Genomic DNA, 17,881 nt, shown 5'->3' on the forward strand with positions numbered 1-17,881 from the left:
TGAGAAGTGAGATGTGAGAATTGAAAATTGTGAAATTAATTCTTATTCTTTCCAATTTCCTTCCATCCTCTTTTCGCAAACTTTGTCCTTCCTGTTTCTTCTTTCTTTACCAATTTCCTTGTTTCTTCTTCCTTATTCCCTCTTCCAACTATTTTCTCCCTCCTTCCTTTTTCACTTTTCCTTATTTCTTCTTCTTTCTTCACTCTTTCTTCACTTTTTTTCTACACTCTCTCGTTTTCATCTTTCTTCCTCCTTCTATCTTCCTTATTCCTTCTTTCTCCTTACTTCTTCCTTATTTCTTCGTCCATTTTCCTTCTTCCTTCTCCCTTTTTACTTCATCTTTCGTATTTTTTCGTAGGATTTTTGGAAACTTTCTCGACAATCTGGGCAAAGTGTATCCATTGTACTTGCCACACAAGATACATACTCATGCAACGGGCCAAGTTACAGTTGGAATGTAGAGCCATTGAAGAAGAAGAAGAAGAAGAAGAAAAAATCAGAAGGGTTATATACAAGATACGACCGCCCGACGTAAACTACGTAAAACAGATCATAAGATAATTATTTTGGTTAGAGCCTAGAGTGATTGAACTTTTTACTTTTGCGCTCCCTTATGCTTGAACGATAACATTTGCTGTTTTGGTGAACCTCCTAAATTTTCAACTGAATTGGTTATAATATAACTGAGTACGAGCAGTTAGAAGTTTGTATGAAAATTACTATAGAAAACGCCCCGTATGTGAGAGATCGTTTTGTGAGGCGGATAATTAACTATTTAGGGGGAGATCTCCCAAAGCCGGACACCTCCCAATACCGGACACTACTTGCAGAGGTCCCTCCTTCATCTTATTAAGTACAAAAGGAAGCTATGGAAAAGGCTTCTATCGGCAAGGAATATCAGATCTTCATGTGATAAACTTTGTACAAAATTTGAAGTTGAATAAAAATTCTTCACACCTGTTTTGTCAATTGTTTCTTCTTGCTGAGAAAGCCACAGAAATTAGCAGAAACAAAAATTGAAGAGGACATTGCAAAAGATGGGAATTTGGTTTAGGATATAAAAAATGTAGCTGAAGAGTCAAATAAGCTCCACTAACAATTTTTAATATTTACAACTTAAAGCACGCGAAGAATTTACTATCTGAATGATGTCCTTACTCATACAATAGTGTCCGGTACTAGGAGACATTTTTCTGAATCGTAAAATTTTTCACCAAAATTCATCGTTGAAAAACGTGTTCAAATGATCAAATATACCTAGTTTATATGAATCATCAATGGTCAATAGTCATATTTTGTTTTTCCTTTTTCTATCTATTCTTCCTTTGAAGCAATATAACTCACGAAGAGGATGACCGATTTGCGAGATTTCCTCACTAATTGATTCGTATTGGGATCAGCTGTGTTTCTATATGCAAAAGGTTAGTAAATTTTAAAGGAAAAGTTGGGAAAATTGTCAAAATACAATACAGTGTTGACCCGATTTTGTCACTCTCCGATTTTGTCTACCCCCGATTTTATCACGTTTTCGATCCGATTTTATCACGTCCCGATTTTGTCACGTTTTCGACCCGATTTTGTCACCCCAAAAAATTTTGTCATTCTTTTTATTTTTGTAAATAATACCAAAAACAACATTGATTTTCATGAAATAACTTTCACCGCCTGTAGTTTATTACGAACGACTTCTGAGTACCTGGGAAATATTCTGTAAGCAATTTCGACAAGAAATAACGGGTACCGTTCAAGCATTTGGCCTTTCCAAGGCATAAAATGATTCATATTTGTGGAATGAATTAAAAAAAATGAAGAAATTTTTTTTCCAATTTTGTCACATACACTGTTTTATCACCCCAAAATTCACCAGGGGGTGATAAAATCGGGATTTTACTATATTAGGGCGAGTTTGCAGAAAACCTAATGCGATCGCTCGAAAAATGATCTAGAGTGCGGCGTCGCAATCAACGCAGAAAATTTTCACATTTGACATTGACATTTCGACATTTCGAACGTTAAACGTAAAAACCCTAGCAGCGCAGGGTACGTTCTGCTAGTATGGTATAAATGGAAACATAATTCGGATAGTTAAAGTTTTTTTGATATGGAATTGCTAATATCATCTTCCAAACTTGGACGTACATGTTCATGATAGAATTAGAGGCGAATGTTTAGAATTGATAGTTCCGTTAGGATACGGCTAAAGCTTCCACACTGATATTCTTCCCTCCCCCTTCACACAGGAGCTTGGCAGAAGGAAGGTCGTGTGATATGTGCCATCACAAATAATGCACTCCGCTCGCTTTCAAATCGACTTCTATAAAAACATTCTTCATGCCTGCCGTATCCTAACGGAACTATCAATTCTTTACTTTCGCCTCTAATTCTATCATGAACATGTACGTCATAGTTTGGAAGATGATATTTATAAATTCAGTAGAAAACCGAATTATAGCCGCTAACAAAGTTGGATTTTCCTCACAATCCATACGTTAAACCTAATTTCGGAAGTAGTGCGCTGTATACCACATCACCAAATGAAAACAGCGCACCACTTCCGAAGTTAGGTTTAGCGTATGGATTGTGAGGAAAATCTAACTTTGTTAGCGGCTATAATTCGGTTTTGCACCGAATTGATAATATTAGCATTTCCATATCATTGTAAATCGTTTAACTTCACGTAGAAGTAACACACACGAAATCATTAATTTAGTAAAGTTTTTTTTGTTAAATGGCTTATGTGTCCGGCACTGGAGGATCTCCCTCTAAATATAATCAACCCGAAGACTTCGTAGAATATTTCTAAATCTGTAAGACGATTGTTGTTGCGAACCGATCGGATTTTCGTAAGCAAAGTATAAAGAAAATAAAAATGCTCATTATATCAATAATTAGTTATTCTTTTACGTGCTCAATTTTCACGATTTTTCATTTTTCACACGATTTAGTATTTCCTTAATAATGTTTCTTGCAAGCAGCGAATTGTTTGGCAATAAAGACGAATTATTTACTTGCTAAGTTTCCTTTGTTGCCAATGTACTCATATATTTTTAGATATTAATGACCAACGTTGCAAAACCAAAAAAATACTGTTCTCATAGTAATTCTCATACAAACTTCAAACCGCGCGTGCGTGCTTAGTCAAATTACAACCATGGGGTCGGGAGGTAGCGAGGCTTGTTTTGGTAAACGTTTTGGCGCATGTTATGAGTAGTTTTTCCGCAAATCATGTTCGATCGCAGACCAATCCATTTATGTTTCGAACAAAACTGGCGTAACTCACTATATATGAAAATGGTTGGATATGACAATTTAAAATTTTCATTTAAAAACCCCAAATTTATTATTCCACAGTGGTGATGATGCCTTTCTCCGATTGTTATTCGACTTAGATTGATTAATGCATTCAATAGTTAATTTCCTATTAAATGGCGATTAATGCTTTTGAAATGTTATTTTACAGGGATGCTGCCGAAATAGTAGGATACACGCTAACTTTCACCTACTCAGTGACTGAGTAAAATTGCATTGCTCTCTCTCCCACAGAAATTTTACTCAATTCCCGTGAGAACAAATAGAGTGTAACCTTGTTTAAAGTTGATAATCAATTTTAATATTCACCTCTTGCTAACATGAACATGTCCAGCATCTGTAGCACTTTTTAATAAACACTACTTTTTGCTCCGACCGCGGTCATTGCTCTGGTTCTTTTTGAACTTTTGTGCGAATCACCGCACAAAAGTAGAGCGCAAGAACCAACCGCAGACGGCGGTCGTAACGAAACTGTAAAAAAACTGTAAAAATTGGATTTTTTAATGGTTTTACGTTGATAATCAATAGTTACAATAGGCTTATAAAATTGCTGGAGAGTTGCCGATTCGATTGATAATAAAATCTCGAAAATCCATTGAAAGATAAAGGAGCTATTAGCGTTTGAAATCTATCCTAATTTCGTGACGGTCTCGAATTTGGAAATTTCCGTTTTACACCCTGTATCAGAGTCTTCCCCTTAGACGAAGTTTACGTCAAAAAAATAGAAGATGGAAAGTATTTGATATTTTGGGATTTTTTTAGATATCTCGATACCTCCCTAGCTCGACGGTTTCTTCAGTATCAAGCAGTCTTCACGAAAACATGAGCGGCGCTGAGCTTGAGTGTAGTTTTTGCAAGTTCATGTTCATCCCGAGCGCGCGTTCTCCTTCAAGCTCGTGTTCACCATCAGCATCGAACATGGGTGCGAAAAATGAACGCGGTGCGGCTCAGCTCAGGCTCGAGCTCAAGTTCAAAACTTGGGCTGTGTGTTCAGGCTGTGTGCTCATCCAGCAGGCTGTGTGCTCAGACTGTGTGCTTAGGCTGAGAACTGAAGCTGTGAGAATAGGTTTTGGGCCGAGCGCGATGCTTTACGATTATGCGGCACGTTTCGTATTCGCCATAGTTGAGCGGCATAGCAAAAAAAAAATACGAATCGGAGCTCGTAGATGAAAACAAGTTATGGTTTCAGCATTTGCATTTGCGTGCGTCAAAACGGGAAAACAATCAAAACGTTCGCAAAAGTACCCGTTCTGCGTGGCCCTTTAGTATGTGAAAAGCAAGCGTGTTATGTTTTATTGTTGAAAATAATCCAAAACGTGAAGCAAACTAACTTTAACATGAAAATTTAGTTTGTAGGCAAAGATGGTACATAAAATTATTGTTTCTATCCAGCTTCATTGAAAGAATGAAACTCAATTGGGGAAACAAATGAAATATAAAATCTTCCTAGAAAAACTAAACCATAGAAAGTGTACAATAAACGGATTAGTTAGTTGATTGCCACTAGCATGTTTGGGTCCAGTCTAGATTGTTTCCGTGAGGGAATCATTTTCGACACCCTGGGCATAGTATATTAATTGTGTTTGCTACATAAGATACACAAAACACATGTATACAATGGCAGGCATAGAAAAGCCTCAATTATAACGGTTCCTTTAAATGCTAATAGGGAACCCTTAGTTGAAAACAGGTCAAGTTGCAGTTGAAATGTAGACCCATTGAAGAAAAAAAATGTTCCGATATTGTAGACTGTGTGTCAGCTTATTTTGTTTTCCACAAACCCTCAATAAATTGTGTTGAACATATAGAATTGTTTTTTTTTCTTTGGTAGGTAGATACATAGTAAAGCACGTGAGTTAAAATGTATGCATTAGTTGTTCAATAATTCCAATTTTACATGGAGGCTTATATAATGAATACTCATGATTGTTGATTATTGCATTGTCAAATTGCAAAAATATGTACACACATTTCCATCTCTAGGAGAAAAATCCTCAGTGCCGGACAACTTGACATTACGTAAAATTCTATAAAATTCGGTTCTGCGACTGGTACCTGCATTCAAAATATACGATCCATATTTGATTATTTGAACATGTTTTCCGATGATGTACCTTGATAATGAATGAAGGTAAACAAAATTACGGATTACAAAACCGTCCTCCAATATCGTAAACTTTAGCGGCATTTTAAAATATAACCGCGTTCCTACTCGCTTGAATCTAATACAATGAGGTCGGTCTTTGCGAGGGGAATACGTTCCACGTAGAACATCCGCGTAGAACAACTTTGTGAAAACAATCGCGAAGAAAATGGCGTAAATGTCGAAATTCGCAAAAATTGCGTGGTTTATGAAATCCGCTTAAAAAGCGACCCCAGTATACACATTCATAACAGAATTTTTCACTTATGTAAAGATAAGTCTGCAAGTAGTGCGACTTTTAAAGAAAATTACATAAAACCTAAAGTTCCCACCTTTTTCAAAGTCGAAGAAGAAACGTAAAGACAATATTTAAAAAAAACCCAGATTAATCCACCTAGCGGTGATGGTGCCTTTCTCGACCTTCGTAAAATGTGTTTGCTTGAAAGTAGATGAGCTAGTAGCTAAGAGTAAAAAGAAAAACTTCAGGCCGGAAAAACTTGAAAATCAGTTATTTCAAGCAAGATATTGTAGATCCAGTTGAGAACGCGAATCTCGGTTCGGTTTCAACTTGATCTACAATATGCTAATCAAATTTTCTATTCAATCTTTTTGATGTACATACCCTGTTTTATTTTACCCAGTTATATATTTTAAGTATATCACATTTGGATGTTTGTTAAACTGTAGCTCTGAACAAAAACGGAAATGTCATTCCCATCGAGCGAGCGGAGGCAATATTTGTTATGATATTGTCGCCGCCACCAAACCGACCGCGCGATTGAGCACTCGCGCTGCGCGGCGAGTCCGCAATTTGAAATATTTCATTAGTAGTGCGCATCATGCACGCGGATATTATCATGCGCACTAATCAGAAATGAGTTGCGACGTCTGATAACTGCAGATATTTCATTTTATTGAAACAAATTTTCGATTTTCTACTATACACGGAATATAAATCTCATGACCGTCCTTCTGCCAAACTCCCATATGAAGAGGGAGAAGTGTATCGATAGAGCATCCGATGGTTCGTTTTCGGAGAGAATAATAGCCTTTCGGTACAACTTTGTAGCACACGAAAGGCAAAAAGTATTTGGCATAAATAGAAATCAAAACGACAGGATCCCGCGTCGAATGGAATTTGTTGCAAGTAAATCGGATGAGGATAAGTACCAAAAAGTGAGGCTAAACTTTTCGCACTTTTGGTGCGCACACACATACATACACACAGAGACATCATCTCAGTTCATCGAGCTGAGTCGTTGGTATATAACACTATGGGTCTCCAGTGTCCTGTAAAAGTTTGGTTTTGGAGCGAACATTTGGCCATCTTTGTAAACAAAAGGCAAAAATGAGTGTTTCGGCCATACTTCCGATCTCATATTTCAGTCGGCCAATAGGAAACAATGGACAGAGAATCTGCGTCGAATGCAACTTGTTGCGTGTAAATCGATCAGGTTAGTGTCCGAAAATAGGTGACATTTTCTTTCTGATTTTCTATTAAAAAGGTGGTTTGGCCATAACTTCCGATCCCATAGTGCAATTTTTTGTAGGAAACAATGGGAAAGGATTCTGCGTCGAATCAATTTGTTGCGACAAATCGGTTGAGGATAAGTGCCGAAACATGAGTGACATTTTTACGCGATTTTACGTATAAATTTGTATTTTAACCTTCCAATCCCATAGTCCTACCTGCCCAATTTTCAATAGGAAACAATGGGAAAGGATTCTGCTGGAATCAATTTGTTGCGAGCAAATCGGTTGAGGATAAGTGCCGAAAAAGGTGACATTTTTACGCAGATTTTACGATAAATTTGTATTTTGGCCATAACTTCCGATTCCATAGTCCGATCTGACCAATTTCAAATAGGAAACAATGGGACAGGATTCTGCGTCGATAAATTTGTTGCGAGCAAATCGGTTGAGGATAATGTGCGAAAAATGGGCATTTTACGCAGTTTTCGTATGAATTTGTATTTTGGCCATACTTTCGCTCCCATAGTTCAATCTGGCCAATTTCAAATAGGAAACAATGGGACGGATTCTGCGTCAAATGCACTTGTTGCGAGCAAATCAGTTGAGGATAAGTGCCGAAAAAATGAGTGACATTTTTACGCGATTTTTCGTATGGATTTGTATTTTGGCCATAACTTTCGATCCCATAGTTCAGATCTGGCCAATTTAAAATAGGAAACAATGGGACAGGATTCTGCGTCGAATGCAATTTGTTGCGAAACAAATCGTTGAGGATAAGTGCCGAAAATGAGTGACATTTTGAGTATGCACACACAATACACACACACACACACACACACACACACACACACACACACACACACACAACACACACACACACACACACACACACACACACACACACACACACACACACACACACACACACACACACACACACACACACACACACACACACACACACACACACACACACACACACACACACAGACATCACCTCGATTCGTCGAACTGGGTCGATTGGTATATAACACTATGGGTCTGGGCCTTCTATAAAAGTTTGTTTTGGGCGATCATATGCCTTTACCGACTTAGTATCGAGAAAGGCAAAAATTACACAGGAAAGCAATCAGAAAATTTTTGAAACTCTTCTCAACAAGTCTAAATGCTATCTAATTACAAATGGTTAGAAGTACCGGGTTGGACTTTTCTTATGCTTATGTTTTCGTAGAATGCCTATACTCTGTCATTGAGGATATTTCAAATATCTACGCGCATAATAAGATGATAAATAAGTTCCCTTTTAACGAACAAAGTATCATCAGACCATTGAAATTCAATTATATTAAACTAGAGTTTCAACCAAAATGCTAAGCCAAGCAATGTCTGTTGATTGTAACCGATGTTTTGTACCGTGCTCAAAGCGGCGCTCACAGCCGCGCTGAAAACATCAATGTTCGAGCGCTGCTGTGAGCGCGGTGCAAAACATGAGCATCCAGCCTACGCTCGGGTTCATGCATGCTCAAGTGCACGTTCAGGCGAAGCGAATGTTCATTCGAGTGCGGAAGCACGGATAAACATTTGCGCGGGGCTGCACCTTGAAGACTGATATCAAGCAGGGGAAAGTTCACTGTTTTCTTTACCTCACCTTTTTAGTTTATTCTATCTTTTCCTCTCTACCTTCTCTAACCTTCCTTCTTTCTTTTCCTTTCTTCCTCTTCTTTCTTACTTCTCTTGTCTTTTTCTTCTTATCTTCTACGTTCCGTCCTTTATCTATTTTCTTCCTCTGCTTTCTGTCTCAATCTATTTTCTTCCATTATTCTTTCTTCTTTTTTCTCCTTCTTCCTTCTTTTCTTCTTCCTTCCTTCTTCTTTCTTTCCTCTTCTAACTTTTCCTTTTTCCTCCTTTCTTCATTTTCCACCTTTCTTTCTTTTCTTCTTCCATTTTCCTTCTTTATTCTTTAGTTGCTTTCTTCTTTCTTCCTTCTATCTCGCTTTTCTTTATTCTTTCATTTTTCTTCATTTCTTATTTCTTCATTCTTTCTCGTTGTTTCTTCATCCTTCTTTCTTCTTCTTCTTCTTCCTTTTTCTTTCTTCCTTCTTCCTTGTACCTTCTCCATTCTTCAATTTTTCTTCTTCCGCCTTCCAACTACCTTCTTCATTTTAACTTGTTACTTTTTCTTTCTTCTTTCCTCCTTTTCCTTTAATTTCTTCTTCCTTTTCCATCTTTCTTCCTTCCCTGTTCCTTCGTTCCTGTTCCTTCTCAAGGTCCCCTTGAAAAAAAAATCAAAACCGTTTTGCCTTCTCATAACTAAGTTGTACCGAAAGGCTATCATTTCCTCAAATTCGAACTTTTGTAGAATGAGACCTTAGTGTTATATACCATTCGACTCAGCTCGATGAACTGAACAAATTCTCTGTCTGTCCTGTGTGCGTGTGTGTGTGTGTGTATGTGTGTGCGTGTGTGTGTGCACAAAATGCCATAAAAACTGTAAATTTTCATAGAAACTCTTAACGATTTTCTTGCAACAAGTTGCATCCGCAAAAGACTAAAACCTGTTGATCACTATTGAATTTCATAATAATTGCAAATTGTAAAAATAGATAATATTAAAATAGTGATGAGACATAGTCACATAGAACAATAATGTGTTATGAAAATGCCTTGCATCTATGAATATTTTTAAAGTTTATCCATGCTTGCTCCCATTAAAGTTTCATCGTACTATAAAGATTTTGTTGCACGCATTCAGGCGTAAGTATGCTCTTCGTTCAGTTTCACAGTACTATGAAATTGTCTGAAAGTCAAAATTCGAATATGGGTAATTCGAAACTTTTGGAAGAGCCATCTGTCGTCTACTAGTGTAAATTTTCTATCATAACATTAGATTGTAACTGTTTTGCTTTTCTTATACATCATCGAGGTGAGCGTAAAGGCTACATTTACCTTTTGCGCGAGAAAGGCGCCATCACCGCTAGGTGGATTATTCAGGGTTTTGCCTTTTTTTTCAAAAATGGTGGCAATGCTAAATGATTGAAAAAATATGATCTTTTTCCCTAATGAGGTTTATTGACCTTTCTGATTTTTTTTTATTTTTACTCATTCACTTTCAACCACTCAACTTGTGCTCTATCATATGGATAGGATTCATTGCATCTCACCAATTTCAGCCTTTAGATACATTATAGCCTTCTGATCTTAACATTCTTTTGATACTTGCACCCTTGTGAAACATTCAGCCTTATGTGTTTCGGCCTTTCGAAAGACACCCTCTGAACTACATGCATAAGAAATAAAAAGAAACCAGCCCTCAAGCTCGGTTAAAACATCTTTATTTTTCTAATTTCCCAACAATCCATTCCAAGTATTGACCAACGCTGGTGAACACCAATCGGTCGACTCTCCTGGCACTCCACCATGTGGTTCAATATGCCGGCCACTTCGTGTCAATGCCCACTCCTTCGACCTGTCAGTACGGGTCACCGCTCCGCCCGAATCAGCATGGCATTTCTCACCTTCGGTGACGGGGCTGTGCAGAGATATTCGTCCACGGCGAACCCTGGAGGAAGATAACCCCTACATTGGTCCTGTTTCAGTGCGTTCAGTCTAGAGCGAACCTTGTAGCGGCTGTTGAAACCTGTTTGGGAGAATGAATACAATATAAGTGATATTTGTGACCAACTTTTCTTCCAAATCAATCTTAGTCCGGTTCGAATACATAAAACCAAACACAAAGTCATCTGTACAAGAATGAAAATGACGTACCACATCCATTATTGCCCCACCCGGCAAGAATGAGATCTTCATCCGATGCTGGGAGCACTGGCCTTTCCGGAAGACAAACCGGACGTATCCAGGTTGTTGTAGTAACCGGTTGAGCTAAACGCAGAAGTGCCACATCGTTCCTCGGTCTATGATGACGTGCGTATTGTTCATGGACGAACACCTTTTCCACCGGAATATCTATCGCCGGATCCGCAGTAGAACTCGTTATAGTCTTGGACGGCGATACAATCTACTGTAGATTCGGTTCCCACTCCCAGAACGAACTGTTAGACTGTTAAAACCAGATTAGTTAACTCACCAACATAACAGATGTCTTTCTCGCATTACTTGCTCCCTTGGCTCTATCGTTCACGCAGTGAGCCGCCGTCAGCACGTGGCGAGAGCTGATAATGCTCCTCCACATTCAAAAGTAGTTTCGTAAGCTGAAAAATATTAAAGTTTGAAATCAAATTAAAACTTATTTTTCATCCACTTACATATTCCCAAAATGCACCAAAGCCGTCCACGGTTGCTCGTCCAATTTGGTAACATTTTCCCCGAACAACTGATAGCTCGGTTGCACTCCGCAATCCCCGGCGTGGGCAGCAGCTTCCATTGCTCCAGGTTGCCGTTCCATCACACGATTTGAAGTGTCAAACGAGAACCGGACTCTTCCGTGGATGCGACGACGACGGTGATGCTGTGCCGCTGGAATGGCTTGGGCAGCACCAAACTTCTTCGATTCAACTTTCCGCATTCGCTTTGGTAGAAATTGATGTCATCTCTGTGGAGGTGCTCCTTTCGGATAGTGGCAAGCACGAGTGGGCACTCTTTACCAGGATGCAACGCCCGGCGGCACGTTTCGGTTGATGCAGGTTGCATTGTATTGCCTGGAAAGGGAAGAAGTGAAATTGTCGGTTTTAGTTAAAGTGATTAAGGTGCCTGCCAGAGTAGACGCGGCTACGCAACGCCGCGCGAAAATTACACGCAAAGGAATAACAATCAATAATAAGGAGCTGCCAAATCGTATGGACGCTTCGCTTCGCTTCGCATTTTGCGTCTACTCTGGCCGCACCCTAATGCGAATGTTATAAATTTCAGCAAAAAAAAAAGAGTAGTCTCCGGTTGTAGGCCTGGTTGTGCATTTCGCCCCAAACTTTTTCTCAAGTAAATATTGTGAAGTGACATGAACACCAATGGAAAGCTAGAGACCGTAGTTATCTTTTCTCCTGAGTAACTATAAAGTTTTATCTAAACGTAAACATTTTACAGCTACTATTATGAAGCTTTGATTTTTGGCCAAACAAAATTCAGTGTCCGGTTGTGAGCCACATTTTAAAGTCGAAATGGAAAAATAATTTTAATTTTTATTTTATTAATCACCGTCTCGAATGTTACACTTAATTCCACAGACTGTATCCTAATCTAAAACCCTAATCCTATTTTTAAAAACAGATTTTGACAAGTTAAAATCGAATACTGCGCTATATTGAAAGAACGAAGACATTTATCAATGGCGTTGGTGAATCCGTAGGAAGTTCTATGGCGTCTTATGAATAGTAGCTCGCGCTCACGCAGCTGACGAGAAGGAGCATAAAACGAAACGTTATTCAGCAACTGGGAGGAGTCCAGGTTTCCAGCTAAGCGTGCTCCAAGCGTTCCGCTCCGATTGAATATTCAAAGATATTCGTGAGTGACGGCGAGAGAATGTGATGGACTTACACTTTGCGATGTTCAGTTTCATCCGTTCTCAAGGCACCACTGCAGCTCCTTGATATCGGCCTGAAACGCGCAGCAGTCAAGATGAGACTTTATAACTCTATAGGGAAAGCTAAGTCTATGCCCTAGCTAAGCATAGACTGCTTGTATGCCTTAGCTTTAACGATTTTCATGGGTGTTTTTTCCTCGCAACGTTAAACAATATAGCTAGGGGATGACATATTAAAATTAGAGAAATCTCAATCATATTGATAAAATTCACATTTAAAAAAGTGGTGATATTTCGTTGACGGAAAACTCGTGGGGCAAAACGCCTTTTTGCCGGCAGCTCTTGAGACAACGTACCACGCGTCGGCACATCAGCATTCTGGTATGGATGTGCGGAGACGCAAGTACATTGTAGGATAGTTCCAGTAGGAATTTTGCCTCGCCGAAATGTTAGATGTTTCATAAATGTGGAAAATTTCAGTTTTCTTTCATTCTATGTATTATTTTGACACTTTTTTGAACCTACATAATTTCACGTCTGTTTATTAAGGCTATCTCAAACATGGTAAATATAAGTGAATACCCGAAAGTCGTTTTGCCTCGGGGGGCGTTTTGCTCTTCCCTACATTTTTAGATCGTCGGCGTATAGCAGTTTTCCCGATTTCAGTCGAAAGCGATATCGTTGATAAACAATACGAAGATAAGTGGCCCAGAATACTTCCTCCGCTTGATAGAAAATACACGCGAACGTGTGCCGTTAATCTTGACAAAAGCCTTGCGCCTGACAAGTAAGAACGTAACCATTCGGTGATCCAATACGGAAATCAAATGCTCTGGAGAAGTCGAGATAAATGGCATCCACTAGGTGTCTACTCTCAATTTCAGATGACAGAAGGCTTGTAAATTCCATGAGGTTCGTTGTTGTCAATCTCTTCCTGATAAATCCGTGTTGAAACTCTGATATCATTGGTTGTGAGATGGTGTACAGGGCATTGTGAACTATTTCTTCGAAGGTGTTGAACTTAATCTGGAATTAAAAACACCTAAATAAAGATTAAAAAAAAAAAAAAAAAAATATTTCTTCGAAAACCTTGGCCAAACAGCATAATATAGAAATTCCACGGTAATTCTCAATAGCGTTACTAAAACCGGTTTTAAAAATCGGGCAGATTGATGCAGTCTTCCACAGTTTTGGGAAAGTGCAGCTGCGAAGCGATCTGTTGAAAATCATTGTTAGTGGTATTTGCAGGGACTCAGCACACTCTCTTAAGAACAGCGGTGGAATATTATCTGTTCCCGGACCCTTCGATACATCTAGTTTTTCCAAGACGGATGACACATTTTGCTGGGTTACGTCAAAGAGCGGAGGATTTATGTTGAAAACTGGCCAATTTCTGAGGCTGTCAGGTGAGAACTGTTGCGTGTTAGTACTATGTACATTTTCAAAAAATCGGCGAACAGGTTGGAGATTCCTTCTGAAGAATCAGCCACAGTGTCTCTGAAGGACATTTCAGCGGGATATTGCTTCGATCGTTTGTGATTCCGTATGAACTTCAAAAAAGAAGTTGGATCTTGTTTTGCTGTCGTCTCAATACGGGCAATGTAACAGCGAAATGCTTCATTTTGGCATTCCTTGAAAAAGGCTTCTAATGAACGGAGGTTGCTATGGTTTTCTAGCGTACGGGCTCGAAAATAACGCTTACGAGACTTGCGGACAACATTGCGAAGATGCTGTAGCTCAGTTCTCCACTATGGATGCTTGTATGCGGGTCGTTTTCGTTGTCTGCGCGGACATGTTCATCTGGATTCTATACAGAATATCGTAAACGTACCTACCATTTGTCTGCTCCTTTTGGCAGCACATCGCTGCCCCATCATGCAGAAACAACATTGTACAGGCTCACCAAAGTTACAGCGTTGAAAATCGTAATTGTTAGTTTGATCCGAGCTTCCACTAGTCAAATGTGCGTCATTGATGTCAATGCGAAGAACAAATGGCATATTATGTGTGTCAATATTGAGGAGAGGCAGCTGGGGTACAATTAGCTCAACATCACTTGGTTCGCTAACAAACGCCCGGTCTAGCTGGCGGTCATTATTATTCGAAAGGCTGTTGATCTGATGTAGTTCCGAAGCAACCATCGTTTCAACTAAAACGACTTCCTGTTCGGAGGAGGCATTAGAAGGCAGCAGGCAGTTGACATCTTCATCTCCCTCCCAGATCAGTTGGGGTAGATTATAATCCCCCCGCACAACGATCGTGTCGGAGTCTGAAACCCGTTCGCATAGTTGCTGAATTGCGGTGGAGTGCGTGGAGTACAATGAAGGTTGCGAGTTGGGCGCAGGTAAATCCCACACACAAATACGGTTGAGTTTTGCAGTTTAACCGACTGCTCAAGGTTGTCACAGCTTTCTATCGTTACTGACCTGCAATTCAATGTGGCTTTCACCGCTATTAGAACGCCGCCGCTGCAATGAAGGTTGCTAGTAGCATGGTTTCGGTCGCATCGAAATATGGAGTAATTGGAAGCAAGTTCTGAGTTAGAGATGTTAGAGTGCAGCCAAGTTTCAGTGAGCACTACTATGTCATAATCACACGACGATAGATACAAAAACAACTCGTGCGTCTTAGTTCGGATGCCTCTCACGTTTTGGTAGTAGATCGTCAAATATTTGGAACTAGAGTCGGAATGATATGTGTGACGATGAAATAAGGAGTTAGCATCTATATCGGCATTTGTTGATTGGGTCGGTGCTGCAATGGGTTCGAGGTAGTAGCTCCCGGATCCTGGCGCTGAGTCGGTTTCAAATATCGAACATCAACTTCATTGTCAATGAACTCACGGAACTGAATTTGTTGAGGCCAAGTAGCGGGGTCCATCGCCTGGGCTTTGAGATCCTTATGAACTCCGATTTTAAACGACACATACGATAACGTGGCAAGCGGCCTTCCTCTAGGCACAAGTGATTTGACTACCACATCATTTGTCTGTAAACGCTCGCTAGCAAGGTTTTGCACATCATACTCGGACACTTCAGGTGAAATTTTGGTCAAATACACCCAAAACTTATCATCGGGTCTTGCGTTAGACGCTTCAGGTGCACCGTCTGCAGGTTGGGCCGCAGAAAATTTTCTTTGAAATAAAATGGCCTCGAATTGATGAGAAACAATGTTTATTTGTTACAGTGACATAAAATGAAAAAAATGAACTCTAATAATAATAAAATAAACTTGCAGCAAATTTCAAATTCATGCGCGCTTATTAATATAATATCATTCATTATAGACATATAATATATTTTAATTTGGGTAAATATTACAAAATAATTTACTAAATTGTTATGATCATTCATGTAGGGATGACATTATTGTGTGTAGTCTAAATTTATTAGCTAGTGGCATTAATTACTGTTTTCCCCAGTTTCCACTATCCTCAGAATTCTCCCGAGGTATTGAGTGATATTGAGTTAATGAGGTTTTAGACATATTCTATGGAGTATGGTCAGAATTGATGACGGGTTTTTTTTCAGGTCTAAGTCAGACAATGTCGAGTAAAGTATTGGTAGATCCAGGTTTGAAATATGTACCAAATTATTTTTTTTTAATAATCCTAGTAGAAATTCCTGAAGGATAATGATGATACTACCATCTATTGTAGCAAGGCAATAGTAGAAATTCCTGGAGGAGCTCCCAAAATAATTTCTGGTGAATTTTGAGGAGGAATTCCTGTAGGAAATTCTAAAAGAGCTCCAAAAAGAATCTTCGAATCAACCCTTGAAAATTGAATTCATGAAGGAACTGAAAAAAACTGAAGAAGTTTTCGAAACGAATTCGTAAAGTAATTTCTGGAGGAATATTTTAAAGAATGTCCAATACAGTGGGACGCAGTTGTATGGAAAAACGCAAACTTCGTCCGATCAAGTGAGATCAAAGTTTTTCTAAAACTTTTTGGGACCCCTATCAACTGTGCAAAATATGGGCTCGATTGGTGGCGACATCGCATGCCGATCGTTTTAAATTTACATGGAGATTAGTATGGGAAAACTTACTTTTCACATTTTTGCTATTAGCGGCTTCAATTTATCATCAATCACGTGACTCAATACGTTAGCATATAGTCTGGAAGATGCGAAGATTTTCCGAAGAAGGTACTGTGGAAGGTCTACAAAAATGTTATTACGTTTCGATAATTGATTTTTCAAACCATAATCAATGTTTCTGCCAGCACTCAGGACGACCTATGGTTATCGAAGGCAAAACCCACCTTTCTTCTTGTCGGTTTTTATCTTTGTGAAATAATTCAGGATAGCTCCATGAGTTCTTAACCCTATAAGAACAATTATTTTGAAATAACCTCAGTTAAATTATTGGTCTACGTAGTTCAAGCGCTGGCAGAATAAACGATTTTTTGCATATGGTTTGAACACTCAATCTTCGAAACGTTATAACTTTTTTCGTGGACGTTCCAGCAACGTGCCTTCTTCAGCAAAGTTTTTCGGCATCCTTTGGGTTTACTTTAAAACAATGTCTCACTTGGTTTACGTTGAACTGAAACCTCTAGTAGTAGAAATGTAAAAATATACGTTCTCCCATACTAATTTCCATACAAACTTCATACGCGATGCGGAAAGCGAAAAAGCAACCAATCAGTCCCAAATTCTGCACAGTTGTTCAGGACCCAGAATGGCTTCGAAAAACCATTGATTTGAAAAAATGACCATGACGCCCCACTTTAATGTCCAATGGTATTTTTGAAGGAATTCCTAAAATAATTTCCAAAGGAGTTTCCTGGATGCATTTTTAAGCAATTTCTTAAGGTATTAAGAAAGAAACTCCAGATAGAATTTCGAAAAAAATCCGAAAAAAATCCTAGATTTCTACAAGAAATTCCAGGTTAACTAGCTTTAAAAGAGAATGAAGACAGAAGTGAATGAAGTGTCGCGAAGTGAAGCTCTGTGGTTTTCCCTGCATTTGATGGCGAGAGTTCCCTGTCCTGTTTTTTAGGGCATTGCTTCAAAATTTCGTTCAGAAATTCACCCAGGCATTTATTTGAAAAAGCCTCAGGAAACAACTTCGGAGATAAATCAGAATAGAATGAATTTTAAGAATTACTTCAGAAACTTTCTCCTGGAATTCTTTAGGAAATTCTTCGAATCATTCATTTTGAAATATATTCACGAATTCCTTTTAAACATTCTCCGGAAATACCTTCTGAAACTCCTTTAGAAATATCTACGGAAAATATTTTGGTAATTTTTTCGGATATTCCTTCGAAAATTCCTTTGAAGATTCGTTTTGTAATTCCTTTACAAATTCCTTCGGAAAATTTTCTAAGGTTTTGAAAATTCGCGTAGGAATTTCTTCGAAAGTTGCTTCATAATTTTGTTTGGATTTTTTTTTAGAAATTTAAGAGTTCCTTCAGGAATTCCACCGGAGATCTTTATAAAGATTTTTCACAAATACAACCAATACGCGTAACTTCG

General features: G+C 38.8%; 1 pseudogene; it reads right to left on the minus strand.

Annotated features, from left to right (window-relative positions):
• Positions 1-10,074: 10,074 nt before the first annotated feature.
• LOC134221849 (serine protease easter-like) overlaps positions 10,075-17,881 on the minus strand; it is a 10,044-nt pseudogene continuing 2,237 nt past the window's right edge.

The sequence above is a fragment of the Armigeres subalbatus genome, chromosome 3 (genome assembly GCF_024139115.2).
Source record: "Armigeres subalbatus isolate Guangzhou_Male chromosome 3, GZ_Asu_2, whole genome shotgun sequence".
NCBI classification, from domain to species: domain Eukaryota; kingdom Metazoa; phylum Arthropoda; class Insecta; order Diptera; family Culicidae; genus Armigeres; species Armigeres subalbatus.